At 45.1% G+C, this 16463-nt stretch overlaps 1 protein-coding gene and 1 non-coding gene across 3 annotated transcripts in view; both read left to right on the top strand.

Moving 5' to 3' along the window:
• The first annotated feature begins 972 nt into the window (after positions 1–972).
• TRNAK-CUU lies at positions 973–1045 on the top strand. Its single transcript has one exon. It is a non-coding gene; the product is annotated as a tRNA-Lys (tRNA).
• A 2524-nt stretch (positions 1046–3569) lies between these two features.
• VGLL4 (vestigial like family member 4) overlaps positions 3570–16463 on the top strand; it is a 166795-nt gene continuing 153901 nt past the window's right edge. Inside the window, exon 1 of one of the 2 annotated variants that reach the window (XM_007075451.3) lies at positions 3570–3768. The gene's annotated coding sequence lies outside the window, so the exon portion shown is untranslated. Of the gene's footprint in view, positions 3769–4801; positions 4846–16463 lie in introns of those variants that run through there. The other variant, XM_007075452.3, reaches the window with a different exon arrangement.

Genomic DNA, 16463 nt, shown 5'->3' with positions numbered 1-16463 from the left:
GTAATTGGAGAGCCTTCACAAGTCATAAGGAACACATGGAAAACAAAGACCTTATTCTCATTTAAATGAACTCCTGAGGGTCTTTCAAAGTTGCATTGGTAAGAGACTTGGTGCTGCCCCCCCTCCACCTGCTAGCAGCTCTGTTATATACCCTGTAGTTCCCACTCTCCCTGCCCTATCCTTTCTCCTGCTGGACCATGCCTGACTTCACGGACTTTCATGGACCCTCATGGACAACGCACTTCAACATAGATTAGATTGATGCCATTTTTTTTTTAAGTTTATTTATTTATTTAGAGACAGAGAGAGAGAGAGAGAGAGAGAGAGCAGGGTAGAGGCAGAGAGAGACGAAAAGAGAGATCCCAAGCAGGCTCTGCACTGTCAGCACAGAGCTGGATGGGGGGCTCAAACTCATGAACTGCAAGATCAAGCTGAAACCAAGAGTTGGACACTTAACCAACTGAGCCACCCAGGCACCCCAGATTGATGCTGTTTCTATGGATTAGTAGAAAGAAGAATCAGATTGTCTCTGAACAATTTGAACTCTGAAGATACAAAGGGATTCCACTACCAGGGAAGCAAAAGCCAAAAGGACCTATACGGAGTCGAAGTGATAAGGAAGTTCCTTGGTGGAGGGGTGAGAAGGAATTAAACACAGGAGGCAGCACAGAGAAACAGAGGAAGACTGACCAATGACACCGTGGCTTGTTGAAGAAGCAGGATAATGGTCCATAGAGGTTCTTCTGGTTCTTGGCACTTTCTTTTCCTTTTAATTCTTTACTGTTTTAATAAAATAATTTTAAACACATACAAGAGTAGACAGAACAGTATAACAACACTCTCCCCTGTACCCATCACTTGGCTCCAACCAAGATCAACTCAGGGCCGATCTTGTTTCTCCTCAATCTCCACTCACCCACACCCTTGATTATTTTCATTCTCTTTTTCTAAAAAAATAAATTTCTAGGGGACACCTGGCTGGCTCAGTCGGTAGAGCATGAGACTCTTGATCTCGGGGTTGTGAGTTCAAGCCCCATGTTGGGCACAGAGCTTACTTAAAAAAATAGATTTCTGTAGTGTTTATAAAATCCTTGATTTGAAACACATTCTCATTTAGTGGTCAATGTACAACCTATCTTTGTTTTTCAGGTAGCAACTCAGCAATTTTTGTTTTGTTTTTGTTTTTAGAAATTTGCTCAATTTGTTTTTCCTATAGCTCCTTTTTTTTTTTATTATGGTACAATACAGATAACAAATTTTACTATTTTAACCATTTTTAAATGTCTGGTGCAGTGGCATTCACATTGTTGTGCAATCATCATTTAAGTAGTTATTTTTCCTAGTGAACCTGTGTACCCACAGCCCAAAGGTAAGGAACCTGACAATAACCTCCATTTAGGCAATGGTTCGCTCCCACCCCTACCATCCAGTCTCTTCCCTAGGTAATTACCATTCTGAATCCTTGGATCATCATCCTCTTACTTCCTTTGTATTAGTTTTATCGCAGGTGTATATATTCCTACAATTATTTTCCATTTTATTTATAACATTACAAATAGGATATTATGCTGCGTACGATCTTTTGGAACTTACTTTTTTTCACATAATATTGTCCAGATTTATCCCTATTGTTACAGGTCGGTGAAAGTCATTTGTTTAGGGTGTTAATATCCCATTATGTGAATATTCTATGTACCTGACATGTCCCAGGTCCAGTCCACCTATATCTTGATGGCACACCCCCTTTTTCTTAGGATATTGAGTGTGTCCTTCTTCTGTACAACTAAAACAGCCAGACTAAAACAACCATGCTTAGATGTTGCCAGAGGAAGTCACACTAATGCTGATGTAAGGGAAGCAGTGAGATTAATTCGTGGAAAGGTCGAAGACTGGTCACATCCATGAGAAAAGGCCCTCTGTCCCCATGATTTATCTGCAGAGTAAGGTTTGCTCTGAGCAGTGATGGAAATTAAAGAGGCAGCTTTAGGACCTCCACACTGACCCCAAATGGAAATCATTTAGCAGCATACAAATGGCAGGATTGTCATAAAAATCAAATGAGATAATGATATGTGGGAACACTTTGTAAACCCCACAGCCATTTTATAAATGTGCAGTTGCATTATTATTGCTATCATCATTCATTTGCATTCATTCTCTGGGCAAATCATTTTTCTATCCCTGGATGTGAAGGTGGGTGTCTGTTTATAGGGTGCCACAGCAGGACTGGATTTGAGGTAGGAAGAGAGAAGGAGGGAGATGTGAATATTCATCAAATATTTGGCCTAGTCCTTGGTCCCTAGTCCTTGGATGTCCAAGGTAAGCATTATCTGTTTTACAGATGAGAAAATTGCACTTGATCACATGCCCAAAGTCCTGCAACTAACAGAGGTACAGTTTGGATTCAAATCCAGGTCTTTCCAAATCCAAAGCCCTCTTTCTGTCTTGCCACGCTTCCTGAAATCTGCCCAAGGAGCCCTCACTCTTTTCTCATGCCCTGCCCTAACTTGGCAGGGTGAAAACCTCCTCTTTATGATCTTTTCAGGTTTTTTCCCCCCTACTCGAGACTACTGATGTACTAACATGGAGTCGAAGTAAAAGTATCCTTGGGAAGACTGGGAGCCTTCCCAGCTTAAATCTGTGAATTTTAATCTGGGAACTGGGAAACCTGGGGCAGCCATGCTTCTGAGACTGCCTTGTCACTTGGGCTGTCCATTTGCAGTGGTCCTGTGTGGCCTGGAGGAGAGTGTATTTCACAAGGGGCCATAAGCCCCAGGCTCTGGTACACCTCTATCTGCTTCAGGTAAAACATTTAATCTGGCAGTAGCAGAACCATTAATATCTGTCCTGCTTTCCAACAGGGACTCAGATCAAATGAGGAAATATGCTGTGAGGTAATAGATGGGAAAACAGTGTGAAAACTGCAGAGCAGCCCGTCTCCCCCATCATTAATGTCAGCTGGTATTTGTTTTTACTGTTATCTTTGCCTCTCAGCAGAGCCTTCTCCCAGAGAAAGCCCTATAGTAGGAGCTCCAAATAACGACTAAGGTTTGAAAACAGCCAGGAGGCGAGCAACATGAAGCCATTTAAAGCAAACCAGAGGAAGTCCAGTCTCTGGCTATTTATTTTATGAAGTTAGCGGCTGGATATGTTAAGCAAATGTTTTCTTAATTGTGGCAGTATGAGAAAACAATGGGGCAAGGGCTGCCGGGGACCGGAGTATTAGGCCTCCACCCCTCCTACCCCCCACCACCAAATCTCTAGAGAATGACAGGAAAAAATTAAAGACAGGGCTTTTCTTTTCGTGGTCACATGTCTACGCTGCTGCTGTAATAAGAACCTGCACCAATTAGAAATGTTTCACCTCCTCCCCTCTGCCCCTCCCCGGGCGCATTTCAGAACAGCCTGGGTTGTGGACTCCAGGAGTTTGCCAAACACAGCAAACACTGCTGTGTGAGCGGCTGGAGGGGGCTCTTTCCACCCCGACCTCCCTCCCTCCCTCCTCTGCTCCCTCCCTTCCACACTGTTTTCATTTACTAGGACTTCCTCCTCCGGGCGAGGGAGGGGGAGGAAAGACGCTGCCGAGCGCCTGGGGCGTGAGTGTGTGTGCGTGTGTGTGTGTGAAGTGGAGAGTGAGTGGAGGAGTGTAAAATGCTGTAATGGGAGGAAACCGAGCCGCGTCAGAGTGCCCCGGACTGCAGCGGCCGTTCTGATCGCAGTGGCACCTGAGTATACACTTCCCCAAGCAAGTGCGACCTGTACCTGCAGGTACGTGTGGCCGCCGGCCTGTCTGGGCAGTGTGGCTGGGGTGTGTGGGTAACGAGAAAGTGAGGCAGCGGTCCAGGTCCGCGTCCCGGGGACGGGAGTCCCCCGCGTGCGCTGAGGTCTCGCGGGCGAGCCGGGTGTGAGCGCCGACCTCCGGGCGCTGGAGAAGTCGTACACCCTTCCAAAGGCTGCCGCTGGAGGAAGGGGAAGCGTGAGGGTCTGAAGCCGAGCACCGCGTAGGTGCTGCGGGTCTGGCTCAAATACTCTGGCACTTGCTGGCTGTGCGTGACGGGGAAGGGGCAGCAGACCCAGTGGGTGTGGAGTAAGGCTAGACCGTGGATGTCGGTGTCACGTGTACTGTGTGCACTGGGTGCGTGGGCCCACTGTGTGCGTGTGGGGAACGTGCCTGGCCCAGAGCAGCAGGCACCTGGGCGCCACGGAAGGTTCGTTGGTGCGTGTACACCCAAGGTGAGTTCCCACTGGCTGGGCCTTTCGGGGGTAGAGATATGCGTGAGATGCCGGGTCCTCGCGCCCTCGGGAACTGGCGCCTCCTCCGGGGGCCCAGCGCCGCTACAGGCCTGCAGCAGGCGTCCCCCGCCCGAGCGCGTCGGCGCCCGCGGGGTAGGTGCGAGCGGCCGCGGGGCGTGCGGCGGGAGGGGGGAGGGGAAACAAGCCTCTCCCTGGCGCGCGGGGGGCCCCGCCCCCGCTTCGCAGCCGGCTCACCTGGGCTCGGCCGCCCACCTGCTCGGTAGGAGGGGCGTGTCCGGGGGGCGTGTTCTGGCGGGCCAGGCGGAGCCCGGCGGAGCGGGGCTGAGGGCGGGCGGGCGGCGCCTCATTCCAGGGATTCCTCGCGCTTCCGCGCTCGCGTCCGCCGCGGAGTCGGCCTGGCGCGCGCCGCCCGCGTGTGCGTGTGGGCGTGCAGCGGGGGAGTCGGTGCGGGAGCGCGGGCGCGAGCGCGCCTGTGCGTCGGCGCGCCCCCGGAGTGCGCCCCGCGCGCTCGGCGGTCCCGCCTCCACGCCCGCCCCCGCCCCCCACGGGGCCCGGCCGGCCCGAGGCGGGCGAGCCCAGAGCCGCCCGGCGGTGAGTGCGGGAGAACCGGGCCCGCGAGGGGACTCCCGGGTGGGCTGACTTGGAGCTGCCCTGAGGGGGTCCTCCGGGAGGGAGGAGGCGGCTGGTTCTCGCGGGGCAACTTGAGGCTCCCGGTGGGGAGCCGAAGCTCCAGGGCTCTCAAAGGGAGGTCCGGCTCCTGGAGGGGTCCCGAGAGGAAGGCGTCCTGGGAATGCGAGGCACGGGGCCGGGAAGGGGGCCCGGAGCCCTGTAGACCCTTGGTCCTGGCCAGCGGCACCGGAGGGCTGGGTGTACGACTGCGGGAAGGGGCTGAGGATGGGCCGCTGGGATGGGTCTCGCTTTTCTCTTCCTATATTCCCTGCCCCTCCTCAAAACAAAACGGCACACTCTTCCAGCACCGAGTGCAGGCCTCGCCGAAAAGCAAAGGTCTTTCCTTTTTTTTTTTTTTTTTTGCTTAAAGTCTTCTTTGATTCCTGACACTGAGACATTGAAATGTCTTGGGTTAGGATGACAGTGCTTGTTGGCGCTACTTAGTCTATGCATTTTATTGACATATATTCGTCTATTTAAGCTACATAATTAAAAAAAATCGGTTTCACTTTGATCATTGGTGCTGTATGTTTTTGCTGGTTGTATTTCCTTCTCGGTGGTTAATAAGAACCAGCAGCCCGGGGGCGGGGAGTGGAGGCTGCTCTTCTAGTTTTTATCAGCAGCTGGTTGCTCTCTCTGAAAGGTGCTGTCTCTCAGTTTGCAGATTTTACAAATTTGTTTCTAAACCCCAGCCTACCTTGACTATTTGTTTCCTCTGAACGTTCAAAGACAAAACTAAAATGATAGTTTTCCTATTAGTATTCAAAGGTTAGTTTTGCATGCCATTTTAACATACCACACTTTAATTCTTTGCTCTACCCCACCACCTTGAGATGTTCATTGTTTTTCCTCCTTGCTGCGCAGCACTGTGAAGGGTAGCGTGTGTAGTTGAAAGAGCTTTAGGGTCAGTGCCTTAAGGCTGTACTGATGACGCGATCTTGGAACAAGTTTATTATCGTCTCTAAATCTTAATGCCTGAACTTTAATGGGTTTAGAGATACTTTAGAAGTTTGTTGTATACTCAAGACACGATTTTGTGTTTGTTTTCTTCTGTGTGTTTCCTCTTACATCTGGCTGAAAATCATCTCCCCCATGGTTGAAATGATGTAAACCTCTCAAATTGTTATTTAATTTTGGCAAAATATTAATCCCAGGCTGATTTCCCCTGCCACTGGTTTTGTCACACTCTGGGCAGCTTGCTTTTTGCTTTCCATTTGGAAGGGGAATGCAAACTAATTTTTATGTTGACCAAAACACAATACAATTAAGATAATTCTGTTATAAATAACCATGGACTACATTCCCAAACTGTGAATGTTGTAGTGAAAACAGCTCTTGCTTGTTTCTGGAGACATGACTTTAAGTCCAGTCTGTGTCACCTACGTCACCTAAGTTTGTGACCAGAAAAAGTTACCTCTACTTAACCTTTGTATTTGATTCTCCTCTGTAAGAGGGTAATAGTATCTGATCCAATACATCACAGAGGTTCAGGAATTACAGGAAATAATATGCCTTGAAAAGTAGTTGGTATTATATTATTTACAAAAGTCTTTGAGGATTTCAGAGAGCTTCTTAACCACAGTGGTTGCCACTTCCCCCAGCTGATTTAGAACTGTGAGTTTACCTGACTAGTTCACTTACAGACTTGATCATTGTGAAACCAAAACTCTTACTTTCAGATGTTCTGTTTTATGAGTTCTGTAATGGGAAATTCCTTTTAACTGCTTATGGAGTCAGCCTTGTTGCCAGCCTCTGATGGTTGCCAGAACAAATCCAGAGGAAGATTTTACTTTGTGTCTTTTCTAGGTTCCTTCCTGGATAGTTTTGATGTGCCGCTTCTAGTTTGCCTTATTAAAATGATAAGTAAAAGGGACACCTGGGTGGCTCAGTTGGTTAAGCATCCAACTTGGGCTCAGGTCATGATCTCACAGTTCGGGAACTCGGCCCGTGTCAGGCTCTGTGCTGACAGCTCAGAGCCTGGAGCCTGCTTTAGGGTTCTGTGTTTCCCTCTTTCTCTGCCCCTCCCCCACTCATGCTCTCTTTCTCTTGAAAATAAACGTGGAAAAAAATTAATAAAATGATTTTGACTCACACATATTACATTAAGAAATACAAATAACATTAAAAAATTATTCTTAATGTTTATTTTTTGAGAGAGAGAGAGTGCGTGTGCACAAGCGGGAGAGGGACAGAGAGGGAGACACCGAATCTGAAGCAGGCTCCAGGCTCTGAGGTGTCAGCACAGAGCCATATGTGGGACTGGAACCCACAAACCACAAGATCATGACCTGAGCGGAAGTCGAAAGCTTAACCCACTGAGCCACCCAGGCACCCCACAAATAACATTTTTAACGAATGGAAATGTACACCTTAATTAACTGCTCTTTGAGAGCAGGGACAGCCATGTGGGGACAAGCACTGCACCAGATCTGGGTTCTGCAGTTGGTTCTTTTGTGTGATTCCGAGCTAAGCCACTTAGCCTCTCCATGTCTCTTTTTGCTCTTCTGCAAAAGGCCAGAATCACACCTGCATTCCTGCCTCATAATGACCTCAGATGTTCATTTATGACAGCTCACATAAGACAGTGGCTGCAAAAGCACGTGGAAGAAAGCCTCTGAGTAAGACTGGTGATGAAAACAGCCAGATACACAAGCAGCTGACTTCAGCTCAGGTCATGATCTCACAGCTTGTGTGCTAACAGCTCAGAGCCTGCTTGTGATTCTGTGTCTCCCTCTTTCTCTGCCTCTCCTCCCCACCCCCCCTTCAAAAATACATAAATATTAAAACAAATAAGTAAAATAGCCATCTTAAAAGTTGTTTTGCGCCTTTGAGTATGACTTAATAAAACAATAAGAGTTGTAAATTCAGGAGGTAAAAGTCACATACATTGGGAAATAGTTAATGTGACTAAAATTATGACAGTGTGGCAATCTTAACATGTCAAGTCTGGATTTTGGCGTATGTTAGTTAGATAAGCTGTTGCAGAACCTGGTGAAAGGAAGTTTTTTTTTGTGTGTTAAGTTTGTGCAAGTTGTGTTAACTGAAGCTCATTTGTGATTGTTTTAGGGATCCCATCTAAAGGTAATGACGTTGATATGTGAGATCCTAATAGACAAGAAAAGGGAATGAATGCTGCCAACAGTCACAGCCATTTAGAATATGTCCATGTTAAAATGACGATAGCAACAACAACTGCTTAGCAGTTGGGATTGCCGGGGTGCCTGGGTGGCTCAGTTGGTTGAGCTGGTTGAGTATCTGGACTCTAGGTTTCAGCTCAGGTCATGAGCCTTGTGTTGGGCTCAGCACTGTCAGTGAGGAGCCTGCTTGGGATTCTCTCTCTTTTCCTCTTTGTCTGCCCCTGCGCACTCTTTCACTCTCTCTCAAAGTAAATAAATAAACTTTGAAAGAAAGAAAGAAAGAAATTGGACCGCCAAATTTTGATAGTATAAATTGCCAAGGTAGGAAAGGCGGAGTGTAAGTAGGAGGTGCTGAAACCAGAAAAATTCTTGCTACCTGGGATGCAGTATGACAGTTCCTTTGCAAAGGAGGAGAATCTTATGGAATATACTCTGTCTCATACCTCAGGTCCAATAACCAGATACAGCCCATCCTCGAATTTGCGAGTTTATCTACTCAGTAAAAGTTATTTGTAACCTCAAATTCGAACTTGCAGCACTGTCTCTGTCATCCATGCACATGCACAGAGTGGTGAAAAATTTGAGTCTCCCCAAGTGTGCATCCTCAGGTGAGGTCAAACAAGGCAAGACTCTGACTTGTTTCAGCTCTCATACCGTACTGTTACTTGTGGTCTCTTTTGTGCCCCATGTTTCTCATTTGGGGGCTGTTGGTGTTTTTGCTGCTTCTAATGGCCCCCAAGCATAGTGCTGAAGTGCTGTCCAGGGTTCCCAAGAGCCAGAAGGCTGTAATGTGCCTTCAGGAAAAATGTGTGGAAAATGTGTGCATTAGATAAGCTTCCTTCAGGCATGAATTGTAGTGCTGTTGGCCATGAACTCAATGTTTATGAATCGATAATAGATCTCAAATAAGATGTCTTTAAACAGAAACACTCATGAAACAAGATGATGTATTGATCAATTGACAGAAATGTAACCAGTGGCTTGAAGGAACCTAACTGTGTACTTCCCCTAGGAGCAGTGGTTCATATTCACGAGTTCATTGTTACTGGACACCTTAGCGAGTGTGACTACTGTGAATAATGAGAAAGCATGTTTACTGATGCTGGTAACTAGAGTGCTTCCTAACGACAGAATGTGTCATGGGTTAGAAGGCTCTATCTAGGCTTTAATAGGCTGAGTTGAGATTTTGGACCAGTGTATATAGTTAGACCTGGGTGTTATGGAAAATTTGCCATTTTGGACTTTGATGCAAATTCACGTTTCTCATTCTTGGGTGTCCTCTCGTTCTGAGAGGACAGGCACCTGAGGGCTTGTGAATAGGAAATTCTAAGTATCCAAATAAGAGAAACGGCAAGAACAAGCATATCCAGAGTAAACTAAAAATGATGACGCGTTTCCCTTATTTCATATGCAGTGCTATAGAAGGCTGAGGACTTGGGAATGAAGAGACAGATTCACAAGAGCCTAAACATGAGAAAGAAAAGGATAGTTCTGTTTTATTTGACAGCAGTGTCAAAAAATGGTGGGAATTGGTCATCTAAACGAAATGTCCACACTTGAATTTTCTTATCTTTTCCTTAGACAACAGTGGTGTTAATATGGGCCCACCATACAGTTTCTAGGGGACCCTTGAGAGAGATGCGTGAACTTCAGCCAGCAGTGAGAATTTTACCCCAGCATCAGGCAGCCTCGCATAAAAGGAAATATGCTGTAACCTAAGTTTAGTTTTGCAGCATCAGGCTTACGTAGCTGGCCCTCAGCGGGCACATGGTCAGCTTTCATACTGCCTGTGCATGGCTGACATTGATACCAAACTGTAGAACAGGAACTGAGGATCTAGTTACTGTACAGTAGCAGTGTTTGTTAGCTTGTGTTGCTGGGTCATCAGGATGACTGAATAGCACATCCCTAACACACCACACCCCTGGGGGAGGGCTAGATAAGGAGGTCCATAGAGTCAAGACTTGGGTCATTTTAGTATCGGAAGACCAGAGGTGGTTGAGTCGAGCGTTCATTTGGGAGTTTCCCTCCAGAGTGGTACCTTTTATTCCACCTAAGCTGGCTGGGATTTTGTTCCCCTGGGAAACGATCAGAGGTGGTGATGAGCAGTAGGCAGGGCCGAATTGATGGCGCGCACCTGGGATTACTTAATTCCAACATCTCACAAATCCTACTTTGGAGGATGAGAGATGGACGGCTGCCCAACCTACAGACTGTCTCTTTTCACAGGAGGGGCATGATGTCATTCATTATGGGAAGGGTACAGAACTGTCCCAACTTAGCAAGTTTTATAGCTTTCTAGGACACTGGAAGGACTGCCACCAGCTGACTCTTATTCTGGGGGTTATGCTTGAGGTCGGCAAGCACCTGAAAGCAGCCTAACTAGGGATTTTATGCACATATATTTTCAATTCTTTGGAAGTGGGCATAGAGCATGTAAGTATATTCAGATTTAATACATTTGGCCTTCAGATACATTTTCAGGAGAGGGTATGTGTAGAAGTGAGTTGTATGTAAGCAGAGGGCGGCCACGTCCTGACATTGTACTTGGTATGGAGTATGGATCGAGTATTCATGCCAGGGATATGCCTTGGTAAGGAACGCCGACCTAGCACAGGATCCATCTGTTTATGCTCTTTAAGTAGTATGACTTTTGAAAGAGTATTTTGAATAAGGGCTGGCCTCTATTTAGTAATGTGGTGTACCATTTAAAGTGGTGAGAAACACAAACAATTAGGTGAACATTTGAAAATACCATTCACTGATCCCTAACCGTTATCCATCGTAACTCAGACAACAGGTTTTCTTGAACGTGACTGAGTAGAAGCCATCCTTCCTAATACTGAGCCTGTTCTTGGAGCCTGAAGGTTTGAGGGCCTATGTTTACAGGCCGTGTTGCATTGGCCCCAGGAACCTACGGCTGCAGCTATTGACAATGTTGCTTTGCTCTACTTTCAGAACATCTTCTGGGAGCATTTTCTCACCTGGCTTGGTTACTATTCGCGTGACTCCGTGCTCAGCTCTGTTCAAAGAAAGTATAATATGGCAGCGTTTTCGTGTTTGCAAGAGGGGAGGATTTGTTTCCCTTTGCTTACTTGAGAAACTCAGGTTATTGCCTGATGTATCTCAAGGTGTAGGGAAAGAACATAGACTACAAGTTTGCCTTGGTTGATGATGGAAGGTTTTTTGGGCGGGGGTGGGGGGAAGGGATGTAACTTAAACTAAAAATAAGTAACTGCTTTTCTTCAAAAGTCTTTATGAAAATCAGCTTAAGTGGAGTAAAAATAGCATTGGATGGTGAGTCAGGGGACTTGGATTCTAGTCTTAGCTTCTTCTGGAAGTCACTTAGATTCTTGGCACTTTGGGTTTTCATCTGTAGGAGAATATGAATAATCTTGTTTGGCCAAGTTGCAGTGAGAATCCAATGAAGTAATTTACATGAGTGTGCTTTGGAAAAGTGTGTGCCCTACAACCTTAAGATGGTGGTGGCTGTTTGAGGCTGACATATATTTCTCAATTGAATTTACAGGGCATTTTCAGTAACGTTGTATCCTTGAATCCACACGCCAAGTTTGTGACCATATGCAGGAGGCAACATTACTGCTTTTCTAAGTGAGGAAACTTGAGCCTGGAGAGGTGAAATGGCCCACACAATTAGTGTTAGCTCTGTAGAGCAGAGCCTAGAAGGAAACTGACTGAGTGAAAGTGTTAAAGTAGGGCTCGAACTTAGGTTTTGTGCCACTAAAGTTCTGGCTGTATTGATGTAACAGATGGCAAAGTGTTGAGAAGAAAAAGGATTACACAAATGAGAGATATTTTCAGCAAGAACATAGAGGGATGGTCTGAGAATTGGATGTTAACAGGAAGATTATGTGTTGCAAGAAGCTGGGGCGGGGGGCATCAATTGGACACACTGTGGAGAAGAATCAGAAGGGGAATGCTCACCTTCTTGATGCGCCCAAAGCCATGCCTGCCCGTGGCTGTCTGGATCTGGTGATAATTTGGTCTGAAATTTCATTTCGGTTATCCTTCCTACTGGACAGACTGCTCATCAGATCGACCACAGTGTGATATTGCTTCAGGGCAGTGAGGTGCCTTTTCCTTTTCTGTAATGTCTGTATATAGTTCTAACGGAAATAGGAGAGACTCAAAGCCTCTAAATTCTTGATGGGCAAAAGGGTCACATACCTCGTGCTGTGGCGTGAGAGTTCATACTTGTAGGCTTGTGCTCCAGTTGTACTTTATTAGCCAAGGCTGGTTTAGATTATCCCAGGAAGTGGCTCTGATTGCAGGGGATAGAGGGATGGAACAGGGCCAACAGGAATTAGAGATACTGAATAGTGTGCATCTGGAAACTGGAGATGCCATCAGTACCCAGGATAGTGCTGTCTTCCTGTTTCTGTTTTTTTGGGCAAGTGACAGTGTGGCAGGAACATCAGGAGATTTGAATGTGCTTCTTCCCACCTCTACTGGCTTCCACCCCTAGCCAGGACGGTTGCTTCATGTTCTCATACTCTTTCCTCAATTATACTGTAGTTAGGCCACTGTTCCTGGAAGAACCATGGAGTGAGATAGTCCTGGTGCTGTAACTTTCACCTGGGAAATCTCCTTAGAACATTCGCATAACATATCTTGAAATTCTGTTCTTTTGCCTGGAAAAAAAATTTGAATACATCTTGTAATTCTATTTCTTTAATTTTTTTTAAAGTTTATTTATTTTGAGAGAGACAGCATGAATGGCGGAAGGGCAGAGAGAGAGGGAGACAGAGAATCCCAAGCAGGCTCTCTGCAATCCGCACAGAGCTGGATGTGGGGCTCGACCCCACGAAACTGTGAGATTGTGACCTGAGACGAAACCAAGAGTTGGACGCTTAACTGACTGAGCCACCCGTGTGCCCCATAATTCTGTTTCTGAGACAGGTGCTTTTCTCCTCTTGTTGATCAAAAAGGGACAGTTCTTTGTGGACGTCCAAAATAATGGCTTTCAAATTTATAGCTGAGCTTGTCATTAGCACTGAATATCCCTAAATTTTAGTAGCTTTAGAATTGATACCTCTTATTCTCTAATTCTGCACCTTAAGCTATTTGTAAGAGCGTTATTATTGGCGATAAGGGAGTCCAAAGAAAAGAATATGGGTCAGAAAATACCGTTGCTTGTAAAACAAAACAAAATGTATGTTCTATTCATGATGACTTATGTTCATATTTGTCAAAAATCCCCAATGAAGGTGAATGGATAGACCAGAAGTGGATTGCAGTACAGTAGAATACCTTTACAGGTGCAGTTGAAGTCTTTTTTCAGAACTGTCTTCTTCTCACCTTAATGGGGCTACATTTCAGGCCTGAGCATTTCAAGTGATTATATTTTTGCTTATCATGATTTTATAGTGTAAAAACTGTCACAGAAAGGAGGACCTGTTACTGAGATGTACTTAGCTTTATTTTCCAGATGCTGCATAATCTTTGGCAAAAGGGAGCAGATGATTTTTGGTTCATAAAGGATACAGAATAAACCAGGAATTTCTCTCCCCTGTTTCAAACCATTCAGACTATTCAAGGGCTTTGCACTGACAAAGAATAAAATCTCAGCTTTGTCACACCCTGCAGAGTATGCTTGATCTGCCCTTGCCCAATTCCCTGCCACAACCTCCTGTCCTCTCCCCCTTGTTTCCTGCCCTGAGGTCATTCCCTCCACATCTCCATGCCCAGCGTGGGTCTGTCTTGGGTATTTTGCAAATGCTCTTTGTCTCCTCCTGCCGTGCTTCACAAGGCTAATTCCTCTCCTTCAGGTGTCAGCTTTCATCCATCTTAGAGGCATCGCCATGTAAAGTTGTGGTCAGTACCCTTTTTTCAATACGTTTACCATCATTTGCAGTTTATTTAATATGTTTGCAAAAGTTTTGACAAATATTAATACATATAAAGGCCATCCATTTCTCATAACACCCTATGAGGGGAGTAATATTAATTCATATCCCCATTTTACAGATGAGGAAACAGACACACAGAGGTAAAGTCATTTTCCAGGGATACACAGATAGGAAGTGGCTGAGCCCAATTCAAACTCAGCCAGGTTGGTGTCCAAAGATCATCCTCTTAAATAACCAATCTGCTAATTTGCCTCTCAGTGTTGTGTGGCCCTCCATCAAATACTGTAATCATTGTTTCCCCCCAGCTCCCCTTACTTTTTACTAACATGTTTTATTGTTTTTTTTTTTTTGGGGGGGGTTGTGGATATTGTACAAGGTGTAAAATTCAGAAGTTTTTTTTCCATAAGTTTTTTTTTTTTTTTTATTACTGTTATCTTCCACCTTTATTTGCTTAGGTTTTTTTTTTGTGGCTAGATAATGCCTAGTTGCTGGACCTCATCTCCCACCTTTATTGAACCAGCCCCTACTTCCCTTATCTCACACCTGGTTCCTGGAGGAGCCTCCTGACTGATCTGCTTCCAGTGACTTCTCACTTGACTTCATCAAGTCAGACCATCCTCCCCAGAACTGCTAAATGAAAATCTCATTAACATCAGATCACCAGCTCGCTCAGGGACTAATAGTTGCTGCCTGTTTCCTGCTATGTTCAGTGTGAACCTGGTTGGCTAGCCTTCTGCTTTTTCCTCTGTCCACCCACATCGTGTTTACCCTGCTTAGATTCTACTGCTCCTTATCCAAGATTCTCCATTGTGAGTATGTCTCGGGTTTTCATTCCGCCTCTGTGCCTTTCCTGAGACTTTTGATCCAACATGACTGTAACATGTAAGGATAAGACAGAGTCCTTGCACTCAGGACATATTCCAGTGGTGTGATCTGGTACATAAGAGAAGTCAGAGAGGAGCATGACAGCCTGAGGGAGAGAAACTAGGGAAGGGAATCTTTGAAGTGGCTTTTAGAGGCACACACATGTGCACACCAACCAAAGAATAGATGTTCGCAAGGTATACGCTTTGAGCTGATGCTCATCTCTGTTTTATCACACAGTACACATTTTGGTTCTAAATTATATATTGTCTTTTATTATGCTCTTTTAAATTTGTTTGTTATCCTAGTCCCTTAAAAGATTTGTCTGTTATCTTATTCCTTATACTTAATGTTCACAAACAAGAACGTAACTCCTTGAAAGCAGAGATCTTATCTTCTGTTTCTCTTTTCTTTTGAGTACTTCCCTGAACTCAGAATAATTGTGTAATAAAAATTGATTGGTTTCATTAATAAGGTTGCAGCAGATGGCAGGTGCCTTGCAGGTGAACCTTAAACACCTAATCTCTTATCTGCCTACTTTGAACGTTAAGTCGCTTGGGGGTTTGGAATTCATAGTATCTGAATACATTTAAATATGTAATCTCCTAGATGCTAAGATTCTGCATCTACTTATTTGTGTTATTTGATGTTTTTATGCTTTGATATTTTGCTTCTATGCACAACACTTGTAATTTGCATAACTTAAGGCATGTGTTAATGGGTATCTATTTGGGTTTAGAATTTTCACGTTGCTGGAGGAGAGTCAAGAGTGTGTGATCAGGAAGGCAAGGTCATTCAGAACTTCAATTTCATGGGGAAATTAAGGAATTTGAGTCTAAATTTTGTATTATGGAGTAGAATGCTTATCAGCATTTACTTAATCCAAATAAAAGACTTTAAGCCCAAATCTTGCCTGAATAGGAAACTGGCTTAGATAAAGACGGGTAAGACGGAGTTCTTGGGAGTTCAGCAAACCTTTCTTCTTCTTTGAACAAGTTCAAAAATCCTTACTCTCAGGAGGTGATCTTTTCTGTCTTACCAAGATGATTATGAATGTGAATGCCATTACATTTTCTTTTATTTTTCTGATTTTACTCCTCTTCCCTTGTCTCTGAAAAAGAAGGTATGAACTCTGGTTTATGACGTCACTGCTCTTGCAGTGACTGACAGCCCCCATTTCTGGTGTTGATGAGCAATTGATTTATTTTTGTCGACCACTTTCACCTATCCCCTCCTTACCCCACCCTGTAACCAGCAAACTGTTCTCTGTCTCGATTAATTTGTTTTTCTTCTAGATTTCACATATAAGAAACTAAACAGTATTTGTCTTTGTCTCCTCTCATATTTCGAGACCTTCCAAACCCTGTCAGTTTGTCTCTGGTTTTCTCCTGTCCCCACAGCTCCCTTAACAGTGCCCCTCATTACCTTCTGCGTAGCTCTTTCATATTGTTTACCCTGTCTTTAGCTTCCCATTCTGTAGAATGGGACTACATGGTCCTATCAGAATAATTTTCATTGAATATGTAGATGACCAAGTCAGTTCTCTGCTCAGAGGTTGCAGTGGATCCCTAACACGTACACAATCAAACCCAACTTTTGTCAGAGCCCTCAGTCCTTCCATAATGTGGCCCCGATCGAAACTCCCATCCCTGTCTCCTACTTCCTGTTC

Source organism: Panthera tigris, chromosome A2, assembly GCF_018350195.1.
Source record: "Panthera tigris isolate Pti1 chromosome A2, P.tigris_Pti1_mat1.1, whole genome shotgun sequence".
Taxonomy (NCBI): Eukaryota; Metazoa; Chordata; class Mammalia; order Carnivora; family Felidae; genus Panthera; species Panthera tigris.
Note: the sequence above shows the minus strand (reverse complement) of the source record. Positions and strands in the feature narration are given on the sequence as shown.